This window comes from Nylanderia fulva, unplaced genomic scaffold, assembly GCF_048542155.1.
Source record: "Nylanderia fulva isolate GAGA-0341 unplaced genomic scaffold, ASM4854215v1 Scaffold22, whole genome shotgun sequence".
NCBI lineage: Eukaryota > Metazoa > Arthropoda > Insecta > Hymenoptera > Formicidae > Nylanderia > Nylanderia fulva.
Window position 1 is genome coordinate 1,101,128 of NW_028190285.1, and position 15,807 is coordinate 1,116,934.

The 15,807-nt window shown below is 34.8% G+C and overlaps 1 protein-coding gene across 2 annotated transcripts in view; it reads right to left on the reverse strand.

The window, feature by feature from the left end:
* LOC114932654 (uncharacterized) overlaps positions 1–9,361 on the reverse strand; it is a 44,708-nt gene extending 35,347 nt beyond the window's left edge. For both annotated transcript variants that reach the window (XM_029304958.2, XM_029304957.2), the window contains exon 1: positions 8,927–9,361. The gene's annotated coding sequence lies outside the window, so the exon portion shown is untranslated. The remainder of the gene's footprint in view (positions 1–8,926) is intronic.
* Positions 9,362–15,807: the final 6,446 nt, after the last annotated feature.

Genomic DNA, 15,807 nt, shown 5'->3' on the forward strand with positions numbered 1-15,807 from the left:
ACGCGCTCGCATCTTTTCTCTTATCATTTTTCTCGGGTATACGAAGAAACCCATTTATCTTCCGGTAGGGAAGATGGGCAAATGAAGCGGCGAGTTTAACGGCGCGGAATTCATACCAATTGCACGAAGTGCGGTGCCATGTGTATGCGTGCGATTTGTTTCAATTGTTATCATCCGCAAAATTATTCCGGGGGTAGAATGCGGCACGGATAAGCGGGATTCCTGACGAGATGAGGATAAACGAGAAACACGTAGCGCAGAATATTGCAGGATCGCGCGATTGCCAAGAGAGAAGAAAGTCACATCGCGTAATTACGATATGAAACTCGAGAATTATGGATTCTCGAAACGATGCTTTCTCCTATATAGTTTTCAAACAAACCGACGTTGATTTATTCTGACAAAATTTAATTTATTTATAATTTTATTTTAAATTTAAGGATCTTGAATCTAAAGTTTTTTTATATACATTGAAAATTTTGTGCGAGAAATGAAGCTACATAATTAATTTAATACAAACTATATGTTTAAGAACGTAGGTATCATTATAGGTATTATTATTAATAGATCAGTGGCATTATACCATTCTAAAGAAATCTTTTCTTTAGATCTCTTCTAAAGAAGTCTCTTTGCTAAATACTTGATATTTCCTGGAATACTCTGCAAGGTATTCTGAAAATCATATGTCACTGTAAATGCATTTTAGAAGAAAAAGGTTCAGATTTTTCGAGAAAATTTCTATGGAACTTCAATATATTATAATAGATGCTTAGTAATTTTAAAAAATCAAGTTTAATCGGACGATTATTTCTATTGTTATAAGTTATAATGCGTAAAAAAGAAAACGATATAAAAAGAGGAAAATCCTCGGAAAAATCAAAATGCATGATAGAAAAAAGAAAATAAAATAATGAGAAAATAAACGAATGACAATTTTATATTTTATATATTATTAATGTTATTAAAATAAATTTTTATTAAATAAAAAAATTTTATTAAATTTTCAAATATATATACCTACATGCTAAGAAGCCATTAACACAAAAGTAAAAAATACATTTTTTTTAGATTTTTCATTTAATCTTTTTTATTAAATTATATAATAAATGCACTCACTTTTATTGAAATCAAAGTCTCTTTAACAAAAGAACATTAATATTTTATATTTTGTCTGATATAACTGTTATGTATCGCACCAATACTTTTTCTTCATTTTTTGCCGTTCGCTATGAGAGAATCGTTCAGAAATGAAAGCCCGCATATATACTTTTTCGTACCAGCTGTGAATTTGCACTAGTAGATACGATACAGAAAATCGTTGCTATCGCTTCGTGGAAAGTCTTTTTGCTAAATACTCGATATTTCCTGAAATATTCTGCAAGTATTCTGAAAGTCATATGTCACTGTAAATGCATTTTAGAAGAAAATGGTTCAGATTTTTCGAGAAAATTTCTATGGAACTTTAATATATTATAATAGATGCGTAGTAATTTTAAAAAATCAAGTTTAATCGGACGATTATTTCTATTGTTATAAGTTATAATGCGTAAAAAAGAATAAAAGGTACAAAATGTACGTAACATTTTTTCCATGCGGTGCAAAGTTTTGCAATATTTATATTTTTTAAAGTGACAGCTGCTATATTTTCTTTTTTACCTATGGATTTATTGTGTTTGTTAAGAGCATTGTAATAAAATACACATAAGGTACATAATTTCTATTCTAGAAAGTCATTTTCATATCTAACAAAGAAAAATCAAGGAGCAAAGTAATTTTTCTTAAAATTGCTTATGATATTTCGGAAGCGAAATAAGCGATAAATCGAGATACTTACCAATAAAAATCAAAAAAATTAATATTTAAAATAATTTTTAATTAGGAGGGATTAACAGCTGTTATTGTACAAACAAAACTTTACCTTTTCTTTATTCAGTATATATATTCTTATTTCAAAATTTCTGATATACATAAATCATTATAATATATTCTGTTTATGTGAATAGTACTTATTTACATTATGATGAAATTTCAGTTTATTTGTTGTCTATATTACATGTAGTTTATTAGTAGCTAGCATACTTCATTTTTTATAATGAATCAGTCATTTTAAACTAATATGTTTAATTGAGTCTGTTGATATATCCTTCAATTTTTAAAATCAGTTCAATTTTTTACAAACGATTGCATCAACGGTAGAAACAAAAACAAGACTGCCGACGTCGAGGAAAAAAACAGAAAAACGCGAAAATATATTTCATGAGAAATGCGGTAATTCCGAGAAATTCTGAAATTTTCACAGGGCAAAGTTTATTTGCTGGTAAAATGATGTTAATGACTTTTGTATAAATAATAAGATTCTCACTAATGATAACAAAAAAAAATATATATATATATATATATATGTACATGTATATACACACCGTTAATAAGTTACAGTTTATATTAATGTTCTTCGTTACACATAATATGAATTAATATTTATGTATGTCGGAAACTCTGAAATGAAAACGGAAATTGAAGAAGAATAGGATGTGAAATTTCTTAATTAAACATTTAATAAGATTCTCGGGCATCTTTTCAAGAATAAAAGGATTCTTTAAAAAATCCAAAGCTAGTCAAGTTCGGGAAAAATATTTAGTTATAAAATTAAGTCGCCCATCCTTGAACTCTGATTAAAGAAGAAATTTTATTACTCTGACAAAAAAAATATTTTTCATTAACACAAATTAGATTAAATTCTGAATTCGATTGGATAAATAAATTGAAGAAAAAACGGCCATCGGGTTCTTCAGAATATCAAGCACTTCAATAAAGAGAGCACTTATACGTTTAGCTAAGAAAACAGCACTTATTCCACGATTCATTCTTCTAAGAAGAATCGTTTCATGGTGCTTGCAGCAAAAAGAATGGCAACGAATACGAGCGGTCGACCAAGACAGTTCATTCCTTTTATCTGTCTAAGTGACGTCCTACTCGACTTTCTGTTTTACTCTCGGTAAAGCACCTGCAGAACCATGTCCATTACTTTTTGCCAATACAAGAGAAGATGAGATAAGACAGTAATCCATCAGGGTTGTGGCTACCGATCGCGACGTCTTTTAAAGACCGGCGCTGTTTAAGCTTTGCTAAATGTCACTGCATCTTCCCTTGCGGCCATGACGTTGTCCTGGAGAGATGGAGGCATAATTGAATAGACGGGATACAGAGGGTTGGCAAGCCAAGGCAAGATGTTGGCAAATATGATTATGTTGATGGTATTCAGATTAAACGGGTAATGTAATGGCATTAACGCCGACCTGTCCTGACAAGTTGTGACGTATCGCGCCGAGTTTGTATAATATGCGCGGATCTAAGGGTGGGTTCAACCGGGGATTACGCGGGTGTTCGCGAATTATTGAGAATCGCATCCGGAAACTGAACGATAATCGCAAAGTATACAATAGCGACGATGTATAAATGATAAGAGAGTGCGAGAATCTGCTTGACCAATCAATATCAATGACGATCAATTACATTGAATCCAACGTTATAATAGATTTTGTATTCAACGTTGTGACAAGTAGAGAATCGTATAAATGCATCAAGCGTTAAGTACATAATACAAATATTAGTATATTTCGATAAGCAAACAATTCTGTTTCAATGTATAGCCGCGAATGCGTGAAATGTTACAATGCAATTTTTTAACTGTCAGATTGGATTCGAAGTCGAGATCACGAAAGAGAAGTTTTACGACGCGACAAAAGTCGTATGTCCGATCGTCGTTCGTTCAGCTTTTACGGTAGTATAATTTAAATCAGCAACGATAAATTTCAATATGCAAATTTGCGAAAATGGCTGCCCACGTGGCAATCGCGGTATCAACGAGAGAAACGACGAAAGATAAATAGTGCAGCGCGCACATACACACCCACCCACACACACACACACACATACACACACACAAATAAAATCTTTGAATATCGCGATCTCGTTATCATATTGATGTGTTGAGCGTAATCTGCCGCCGCTGGCTTCCACGTGGAAAGCTGTTACTCTGTACTTATTTCCATGGCAATTTGAAGATACATTTCAAATTAAGCTCATCAAGAAATCCTCTTGTTAGCTTCTCGTAACTTTCGTGTCGCGACGGAAATTCTCGAGCAAAAGTTTTCGGACAGAAGATCTTATTATCGCTTAAATTTATGATGTTAGCGATATTGTCGAGCGAGTAGCAAGATACCTTAACAGATATAAGAAATCTAGCATCTTCGCGAGAAAATAATGAACGTAGTCAAAACAAGCCGTGCTCTAATCTCTTCGAGTCTGTTTTTTCGAGTCTTCGTAAATGCTTATGGCACGACTTACAATTTAATAAAATTAAACGGTATCCGGCATTCTTCTCATATATAATCTTAATTAAGATTAAAATCGGAGAGATTTCAAATATCCTTTGCAATATTAAAAATAGCCACGAATAAGCATAATGATAGAATTAATTTTTATTTGCTCGCTACCGTATGTACAAATAAAATTTAATTAAAAATAATCTATAAAATAAAACTTAATTAAAATTTTAAGTATCGGGGGAGAGTGAAGGACTGCAGATAAATGACCCAGCAACGTGTGAAAAATTGTAATGGAAAACGTGAAAACGCACTCTGGTACTTCATAATCCGACTTGAATCGCGCGAGATACGATGCAACTTTCGATTGGATCCTCAATTAATAACGAGCACTGTCAGGTCAGAGTGTGTCCGCAAGCGTTGTTATCAGTTAGCAATTAATTACTTCATTCGGTAAATGGGAATGATCGTTCTGCCCTAGCGGACGAACTGTTAACGACGATAATTAATCAGACTATCGATCTGCATAATTGTTAATTGATGAAATCAACAGTTAGCAGATATTTTCATATGCTATCGCGAAGCGTCACCCGCCCATTGGTTTAATTCATATTTAACGTACAACACTGAATTCTGTAGGAATGCGCGAAACACTCGATCTTTCGAAATAGAATCGCATCGAGAGAAACATTCAAGCGTAAATACCAGAAATTGTTTGACAACTGCATTTCTGCTGAATTTCTCCGTTTGTAAAGGTCTTTCGATGACGAAACGCATCATTATTTTCCGTATACATATATAATTCTATTCATTGATCTTTTTTTCTCCTTTCTCTCTTTATACATATATACATATTGCGAAAAATTATCTTAAAAGGAATTATATAGTCCTTTCTTTGAACAGTTTGAAAAATACGAATTTGAATAACATATTTATTAGGGTAACATAATTATGGAGATAAATGTAAAATATTTCAAGACTCTAACAAATTAAATTTCAAGAATGCAAATATATAAATTTTATTTAATCAATAATTAATTAAAAAGTATCAACCTCGTAGATGGAATTCATTAAGAAATTCCATTAATTATGAAAAAATTATGAAAAAAGTACAAATTTCATAGAGATAGTTAATTATAAATTTACGTGTATAAATGATTACTCGGAAAGAGTCGCACGTAGTGCACGTGTGCTTATTCTGCATTAAGGCATTTAATTATCAAGCTTTACCATTTTGAAATACTCGACTCGACAAACTTAAAGGATTTAACGGAAATTTTTTAATTTGATTCTTACCACCATTTAAAATTGCATTCAATATGTAACGAAACAGAGCTTCGATATCGCGCGAAAAAAGGGTAAAGAAAGAATAAACTTTAATAGCTACACTTAGTAGTTTTTATTACTTTTACAATTCATATTTCGCGGAAAGAGAGTCCCCAAGTCGTTATAAGAACAATACCTATATTCAGTTATCACCGTAAAAAGAAAGAGTCGTAATATTGCATTTTAACACCGCATTGCGTTTGTGAACGATAATGCAGCGAGCAATTTTTTTTCCAGAGTACATAAATATCGCGTTCCCGTTTCCTATATAAGTACACAGAATTCCATCTATCGATAGAGATTCAATTTATCAATTATAAATCGACAACATGTCTAAAAGAGGAATTAAACGCGCATCGATAAATGATGAATGTACATACCTAATTCATTCGGCGTCAACCGTATACACGCGATTTATTTGCGTATGTTTCTCGCGTTCCACGAAACGAGCGCGTTCGTTTAAAATACGGCAGTACATTGTTATCCCTCTGAGTATTAGCACCGTGTTCTTCTCTTTCCGCTTTTTTTCTCGTACTAACACGCGACAAATGCCCACGCTTAATTTCGCCGTTTTGCGAAAGAGATCCGGCACGACGTGGTATTATGACTTCAAACAGCGTGAGCTTAGGATCGATATGGCGAAACGAAAATAGAACTTATGGCGCAAGGAGAGAAATACACCGGCAAAATGCGAGATACACACAGTCGTATCGAGACCGGCGTGGATGTAATAAAGTGTACCGTTGAAAAGTATCATTCCTCTTCTGAGCGCGCGAGAGACCATCTCCCCTCCAGAGGTTTTAAAAGCGTTTTAAAAGCCGCTGGGAGATTGAAACTTCTATACGTTATGAAAAAAATATCTCTCGCGTATGGTATTGTGCCAGGGAGCTTGAAAGAAAATTTGGATCACTTTAGGGAGTGTGTGCGACATTTTCTAGCACGAACAATGAAATTTTTCGGAACGGCGAGAGTAAAGAGGAACGGACGAACGAAATAAAAAAAAAAATAAAAAAAAAAGCGAAAGACGAGAAAGAGAATGCAAAGTTGCTTCGTCGTTTCAATGGCACCTCGTTCGACGGCACCTAGGATCGATCGTGGTAAAAATAGAACGCGAAATTGATCGGTTCGTTTTAAACATCGCTTTCATATTCGGGTGCTATCATATACATATTCGTCATATTCGTGTCTGTTTACGCGATTCTACGATTGCACGATTAAGTGGTATCCGTATTTCAATTCTCGTAAAAAGCTAAATGCATATGCAATTTTTGTGCAGTTTACAATTTTTTGCTGTCAAAATTGTTTTCGAAATTGTACGAAACATATACATATGTATCTATATGTTTCTTTCAAATAGTGAAAGGAGACATCTTTCTCCCTTTTTATCTTCCACGTACACAATTTCTCTTTTTTTTTATCTTTCTCTCTGATATTTTATATATCGTCTAAAGATCTAAATTCCCCGGTCAGTGGTTACGAAAAGCGGCACGGATTGCTCTATCACTCACTCGTAGATTTCATAAATCTTGAAAAACGAAATAATATATAAAGACCACGGTGTTAGACGGCACGCAAAGTTCGCGCGAGTGAGCGCCGTTTGTAAATATTAAAACACATACTATGTTCATCGCTGAGAATCGTCCAGAATTTTGACACAGAAAGAATATTTTTGCGAGGGAAGATATCATTTTTGTGCAGACAGCGTGCTGTTCGCTAAATAAGATTGAGATAATCTCGGAATAGAAGTAAAAGTTGGAAAATTTTCGAGATTCTCTTTTGAAAGAAATAATATTAATAAATCAGTGACATACTAATTTGTAATATATCTCCGATAACTTTTGAGGTAATTCATCGTTATTAGTATATGAACATTTACGGTATTATAAATGTATCGGAGAATTGAATATTAATGCGCGGGATTCCCGGCTTACATCCTTCTTCAATTGCATTAATAAGCTAAAAAATACGATGAAGGTGACTAAATGTAAAAATTGCTTCAATCTTTCTTGGAAACGTGATGAATAAATTAGACAAATTAAAACTTGCCACTCGGGATGCAATTGTTATTAATCCTTTTTCAATTACATTCTAAGGATATGATTAATTCTACTATTTTAAATATTTGCATACAATTTTCGTATATTTTTCATCTGCATCTCCATTTATTTTCAATAATATAAAAGAAAAAAAATTATTATTTTTCGTTCGTTCAAACTAGTTTCTGCAGACGAAATGAGCGGCGAAACCAATAATTGCTACTCACGTTTTCGATTTTTATCTCTCTCCCCCTTTCTGTCTCTCTCTCTCCTATCATATCACAGCTCCCGAATACAAAACTAAGTATCTATAGAATACTCAACTTGTTGACCCACTTGAGAGATTTGCTTCTATTGTCAGGACTGCGCTGCAATTCGCGTTTGGTATTCGCTCCCAATCCCTAATTCATGATCATGCGCCTTATTCTAACATTCTAACAGAATTTATAATAGATTATGTGTTGACAGCATACGGTTAGACAGAATTCCTACCCAAAACTCAAAAAGAAGCCGACCTTTGTTCTAAACGAAACGAAACTGTTTCGCAAAGCACAGGAGCAGTTGCCAGGCATAAAACTTTTTCGTAAAGAGATGCACTAGACTAGAGAATGCTCTTTGAATAATTACTGTCTGAAATTCTTCTTACATTTCCCACTTAAAACTTAGCAATCGCCAAATTCCAAAAAACTCTGATACAGACATTTGTTTCATTAAATTAAAAATGTAGCAAATTTTACTTCTTATATGTGGTAATTTTTATTTACTGAGTTTTATATAATTTATTGTAGATGGATACGAATCCTTTCAAGAAAATAGCAACCATAAGCAAACATTTTCTTCAATTAAAGTGAGAAAATTGAACGAAGAAAATGTTATTTGCACTTGTAAAACTTAATTAATCGAAAAACAGTGGATTTATCGATCACTCGAATCTCTCCGACTATTTTACTACTTTAAGAATATTATCAAAAAATCGATTTTAAATTGTTGAAAGAATTATTAGAGAATTATGATAAGAAGAAAGTAGAGAGGATAAGCGTGTGGAACGCTTTTTTAAACAACGTGTGTTATATCAAAGTAGCAACGAAAACCGATTTTCAGTAGTGATAGCAAAATTCGATAAAAGACCGAGACATTTCTGTCCCACGGGCCTTCCGCGGTTACGTTATATAAGAAATTGCGCAGTCACAGCCATACGTCGCGCAAACTAGATCGAATAGAAGAAAAGCGAGAACTCACCTCAACATGACCAAGCTCACTTTCCGCTCGCATTCACACGCGATCCGCGTCTCTACCACCGGTACCGTTTTCTTCCATTCGTCGTCATAAATCGGAGAATGAAACCCTTCTCTTTTTCTCCCCTCCCACCCCCTCTCGGTCGCGAAAGAATTGAGCGCGGAGAGAAACCGATCGGGAGAGAAAAAGTTCGCGGAAAAAAAACTCGCGATCACTTGCGATACATTCACCTGCGTCACCCCGCGAGCGTTTAATTTTTTTTCCTTTTCTCTTTTTTTTTTTTTTTTTTTTTTTCCACGAGTTGTGCCGGGGAATTGCGTTTCTCTCTCGTTACCGGTAACGATGAGAATGAGAGGGATGCACGCGGAGCGACGTGTGTACTCTTTCGTTGCGAGCGAGAAGGGCCAGACGAGTCGGCGCGCGGCGCAACTTACCCCACTCGCGGCTCGGAGCTGACTGAACGCGACCCCCGAGCGAGAGGGTGCGGGCGAGAGAGAGAGAGAGAGAGAGAGAGAGAGAGAGAGAGAGAGAGAGAGAGAGAGAGGGTTCGACGTAGGGCGCAGATCGGCGCCGACACGCGAGATCGCGACCTGTCGCGGATACGAGGTGCCCTTATCGATGTTGGTATAACGAAAGACGCTTATCTCGAGTCTGATTCTGCTACAAAACGAACGGGAGAAGACGAAGCTTTCTCATTTTCTACCTCTTCGGTGATTTAGTTGAAATCTCTCTCGCGCGGAGTCGTATATTTTTAAATGGATCTTGGTCTCGAATTTCTTATTATAACGTCGAGTTTAGGAAATCTTAAAATAATCGTTTTTAGCCTGAAAATAGTGTACGGTACATTATAAAAATGAAGGAATATATGCGAAATTTATTCTCTCCGTAGGTTTCTTAAATAGAAATTTTATTTTCGGCATGAAAAATTTTATATAGCGTCTTCTATATTTACTCGTTAAAACTAGAACCAGCTATCCTTCTTATTACGTATAATCAGGAAACATGTATAATGTTAAAGTCGATATCACAAGAATATCAGTTACTAAATGCATTTCGTTATCGTTGATATGCAAATCTACCTCTGTGTATATATAAACCAGAAACAGTCACCTGTCGCGTTTGTAATTACCGCAAATACAGAAATGCTCTCGATGTATAGTATTCGCGTAACTAATTGCAAATGATATTAACACGGTAGGTACTGTTAAGCGTAAATTAACAATCGCTTTGATGCTGCGTGACATTTTCCAGAAATCTAATATTTCTTCGTAACCTACGAAGCGACGCGTTTTGCTTGGCTTAACGAATAAATGCGTTATACATTTGGCGTAGAATCAAAGAGATAAATTAAGGACTTTTCGAGGTTCGACGCACAAACATTTGTCTGATATATTTTAGCAAAAGGAATTATTCATTTTCCGCGCGTACCCAGGATTGCAAATTTTATTCTCCTGGCACGAAAAATGTTCCCCTTCGTTTACTTGCCAAAAGTTCCATTTTCGTAAATGATATATGATGGATAAAAAACGAGAAAAATATTTAACACTATACTCTTCCATGAAAAATTCTATTCGAAAGTCGAACGATAATATAAGTTTAAAACAAACATCTCTCGCGAGTCGGATTTTTGCAAATGCATATTGTATCTGCATCTACTCTTTCGCCCAGATACATATCACGCGCTCTAAATAATAAACGCAACTATGCATGTAGTTACAGGCCATTCGACGCAAAAATAATGTCGCGGATAAAAATCTTAAGTTGCGTAAGCAACTCGAGGCTCTCCGTCTCGTGCTTGCACTCGTGAAACAACCAAACACGCGTACTTAGCACTCGGAGTGCATCGTTACGCGAAAGTATGCCATCCCAAGTTTCGCGCTCGTCGGGTTCAATCTCATTATGTGCCTTGCTCTCTACCGCGGAGAAACAGCGCTTCTATTACGCGCTTCTTTGCAGCAGCAACATATCGTGACTGTATCTACATTTTACTGGATCTCTATATATGTATCTCTGCGAGAAGAATTTTTTTTCACCCCCGATATTCTTTGAATCGCGCGTTTCTTGTATCGAAATCTTTCGTAGAATTTAAAAATCTGCGCATTGCATATTTCGTAGTATTCGAGAATCCACGACGTATTGCAAATGTATTGAAATTCTTGGATAGTGCGTCGACGTTATCAGAGCACACTATTTATAATTCATTTATAATTCACTGAATCTATTAACATTTGCAAAAAAAAAAAAATACTATTATTATTATCAGAGAAAATTCTATTTAATTCTCTTCATTAAAATAAAAGCAAATATGTTGTGTTTAATATACGACGCATTTGCTTGATAACACATCCGGATATTTCATTTTAATTTTATTGCATCAATACATGCGGCACAATTTATGAACATGCGGTATTCAATTTATGGGACGAGCGCAACGGGCATAAAATAATAATAAAATAATAAGAAATAAAGATAGATAATAGAATAATATGGAGAATAATAGGTAAAGAAATAATACAAAGATGAAATAACAAAATAATAGAAATAATGAAATCATAGACAGATTGACATTAGTGAATGCGGATATCTTTTTTCAACGCGAGAGAACAATACACAATTCTCGCACGTGGCTTGTTTTTACCTAGCGAAATAATATTATCACGGACAGGGAAGCGATATTTCGCGTATCTTGTCGTACAAGTAAATGAAGAGAGCGGATTTATAGCGCACGTGAAATGTTTAATATCGCGAAATCTATCGAGTCTATACTCGTTCCTTTAGAAGATAAAAACCGATCGAAGTAGTCGATTTGTCAGGTATTCTCAGGCTGAGATTAATAGCGACGCGACATAAAAAGAGGAAGGCTCTTAGCTTCGGGACAGCTAGAGAAAGAAAAAGGAGAACCTATTCTTTCCGGATGACTTGTAACATTCTGTGTAAAACGTGCTGCTGTAACGCGAGGAAATTTAAAAAAATTAAAAAATTGCAACGCGCAAAATAAAACAACCGAGAGATATATTCGAAGAATCTTGGATGCTATAAGGACGATAAATGTGGGCAATTTAAAAAAGGAAGCGTTAAAAGTTAACGGAGAAGCGAGAGTGGAAGAGATTAAAGAAAATAACTTGACTAGATATATATTTTCTTCGGCGTTATAATTAGTTGACTCACTTTAAACTTATCTTCTCGTTGCTTGAGGCCTTAATTAGCTCGAAGATACTAATTTTAATGGAGCTTACGGGATAATCTTGTTGCCCCTCGTCGCTCTTTTATCAGGTCGTAGCTTATCCCTTTTTGGAAGTGACGATGTGATGTCGCACCTACGGAAAACATACACCCATCGAAAAAGACTTTCCAGTTAAGGTCTTCATAGTTATGGGCGTCTGAATCTATTGCCAGGATTAACCTTCAGGCAAGATATATCGCGCACTATTGAAGCAACAAGATGATGCTTCGTCTTCCATCGTTATCCTCAGCGATATATAGGTTAAAGTGCATCATTTCCCAGCCGATGTGACTTTTAAGCAGCGCCTCGTCGATTTCAACCGATACGAGACGAAGTCTTTCAGAATACGCTTAATAACAGTTTTTACGTCAAGCGAAAATCTACATTATCTCTTTAAAATTGAAATATTCAATGTTACAAATTCCTTGGAATACGAAATCACGTGTAAAATTCATCATTACCTTATCAAATTGCAAACTTAACTCTCAATTCTTTCTCTCTTACCTCCAAGTTTTTAACTTTCAAAGAAAGAAAGTATATAACGAGATAACTGTATAATGAAAGAATTTTTGCACTGATTATATAATTGTTATATAATTGAAATAGTTGTAATTTTTTATCGATCTTGAACTTACACCGACGTTAACAATTCAAATGATCGCTCGGATAATATGTATGATCCAATTATGTGATGAACTGACCAAATGACACCCAGGCCATCACTTCAGATTAGGGTCGCCCACGAGAAGATCCATATTTGACGACACATTCTTGTTGGAATTAGCTAGATTGAGTCGCATCCGGATGCCGCAAGCGTAATGAAGTTCGCGGAGCTGCCGCTACGTGACACTAATCAACAATGATTTCATAAATGTCGATTAATGCTAATTATCAGTTCTAATTATTTCACAAGATGTGACGGAAATTGCGGAAGAAAAACCTTCAATCTTATTGCACATTACACGTGTATTTATATGACGTCAAATCGTAACTACACTTGTTATATTACGATAGATATACGTATATAATATAATATGCGTAACAATATATATAGAATATATTGTAATATATCTCATACCTATCGTATTATATGATCGTAATTATGATAGATATCATAAGTTTCATTCACGTATATCTTTTATTAAAACAAATACTTTTCGTGTCATTATATCATGAAATATTGATTCTTAAACTGGATTATTCACAGTCCGTGCTTTCTTCATATGAATATTTCACATGTTGTATTTTACACGTGTCGCGCGGCGCACGATATGTTCGTGCATGTTGACGGATTCAACGCGAGAGGCTTATTCAGGCCATGCAAACAATCCGACTTACGTGCGTCTTTACTATCTGCACACGAGCGACCCGATCTCGGGAAGCTAAATACTGCCTAATGATTGCCTGACTTCGCGTTAATTGAAGACGCTTTGCGAACTTCAACCAGACCGTGCAGAGATTAACGAGTTTACCTTCGATTATCTAGCATAATCGACGCGCGCGATCGCTGTTTAATATCCGCAAATAAATCCGACAATTGCGAGAATTCCGTTAGATTGGATCTACTTTGATCTTCGCAATGAGCGCATTAAAATGTTAATATTTTAAAATTATTACAAAAAGTCACGTGTCGAAAAATTACTCTCATTTTTCAATGCATTGTATTATTGTCCGCGTAGAAATATTTCCATTGTCTCGCAAAACGCAGAAAATAGACCGCCTGGAAAAGTACAGACGAAATGCGTCTATTTATTACATAAAGAACACGATTGTGTCTCGTAGATGTAGACGGTAGCAAGTGAAAGTACTCGATCTCCGTCGCACACTCAGAACTTTTTTTTTTCCGTAAAATATAGAGCAATCATAATCTAGCAGTCATTTATGACTTCTTACAAATTGAATCCACGAGAGACTTTTCGATGAGTTTTGATTGCTCGCTTGTTCGTATCTCCGCGGCTGACATTTAATTAGAATTGAGGAATTTTTTTAAATAAAATTCAGAAATATTACTCTAGGAATTTTTATGTGAAAAAATGTGTATTTTAAAAATTGAATATGCTAAAACCAAAATAATTTTTAAATTCTGGCGATTATAATAGAATAGTGGAGATTTTTTATATTAACTCAATTTTTAATCTCTCAAATTAAATTGATCAAAATTAATAAAATTTTACTTGAAACAATTAAAATTACATGATACACAAAAATATTATAAATGGTGCATTTCCTCAACAGTTTATCGAAGCCGTATTTTATAATTGTAATATTACATTATAAGTACATTACAAGTAGCTAAGGAAGAATTAATATTGCAAATAAAATACAGCTAGCGTAGCATTATAAGACTGTGATCTTAAAAATGTTCATTTTAATATTGTCTTACTTTTATGTACATATAACGCGTGAAGTATATTAAGCTAAACAATTGGATATTGGAAAATTATCATAATTTTAAAACACACAAACAAATTATTAAATTTTGTTTTTATTGCGTAATCAACGATACTCGAGAATTATTACGAAAGAACAATACCTCTTTAAGAAAGCTGATCCTCCATTCTTTATCAATTTCTGTTAAAGCCATTTTGAAAGCTATTATTCGACAATTGAACGAAAACAAGTTGTCATCGCACAGTAAGAAACGTAGGCGGTAATTCGCGTTGATTATATATATCAAGACTTATCTTCCAAAGCTTTCTAAATATAAGTTGCACGAAACTTAAAAGCCCTCAATCTTCTATTTTGAGAATGTCCGAGTATATCACTCGCGAGTACATTTCCGTGTTCTTCATTATTTCAACGATTACTCGGGAAGTCGATGAATCTCGCTGAAAATACGAGGGAAGTGACTTTGTTCTTTATTCAAAGGTCATAAGCACAAGTCAAAGTAAACGACTTGTCCCGTCGATCAAGTCGTCAATCTCTTTTTATACCTTTCATTGCCGCTACTTAATTCGAAGCGATATCTCTCAGTCGGTAGCCGAGTTCCTTTTAAGTCTATTACCATAGATATTGCGAATGTTTAATGCAGCTTATCATTACGGATCAAGAAAAAGGGAGATTTATCACGGTAAATATATCAGAGAGAATAATTTCAATCAAGCATAGAAAGACACGGGTTTTACTCGGAAGTCGCTTTCCTTTTACCGTCTGCTCTGTTTGATTGAACTACTTCGACACAGAAAAGCCTTTCCGGCTGGAAACTTTTAGACTTTAAAAGGAATAAAATGAAGGGGATGAAATTTTTTAAATGTCTAATTATACAAGTATAATTATACAAGTAAAACTGGAGGGAAATTCTTGTCTCGCAAAGGTTTATTAATTTTTTGCCACTCTAATGAGATATTAACAACGCGGCAGTCTCGCGTTGAAAGTTTAATGGCGCAGCAAGCGCTAGATTAAATTTGATATAAAGCACGCGATGAAAACGGAAGGAGGGAGAAAATGGCGAAAGAACGCGAAAGGGAAAGCCCGGTGAAAAACACGAGCTCGATGGTACACGACATTTTCTAAATTCCTCGAGTCGCCGAGATTGCTTCTTCCAGGGCACGATCATCCGACATTTGTTTCCGAGAAAATGGCATGGATCATTCTCCGTGCGATGACGAAGATACACGCGAATTTCTTCTCGCGTGTCGGTTTGTAACAGGAGGAAATTGAT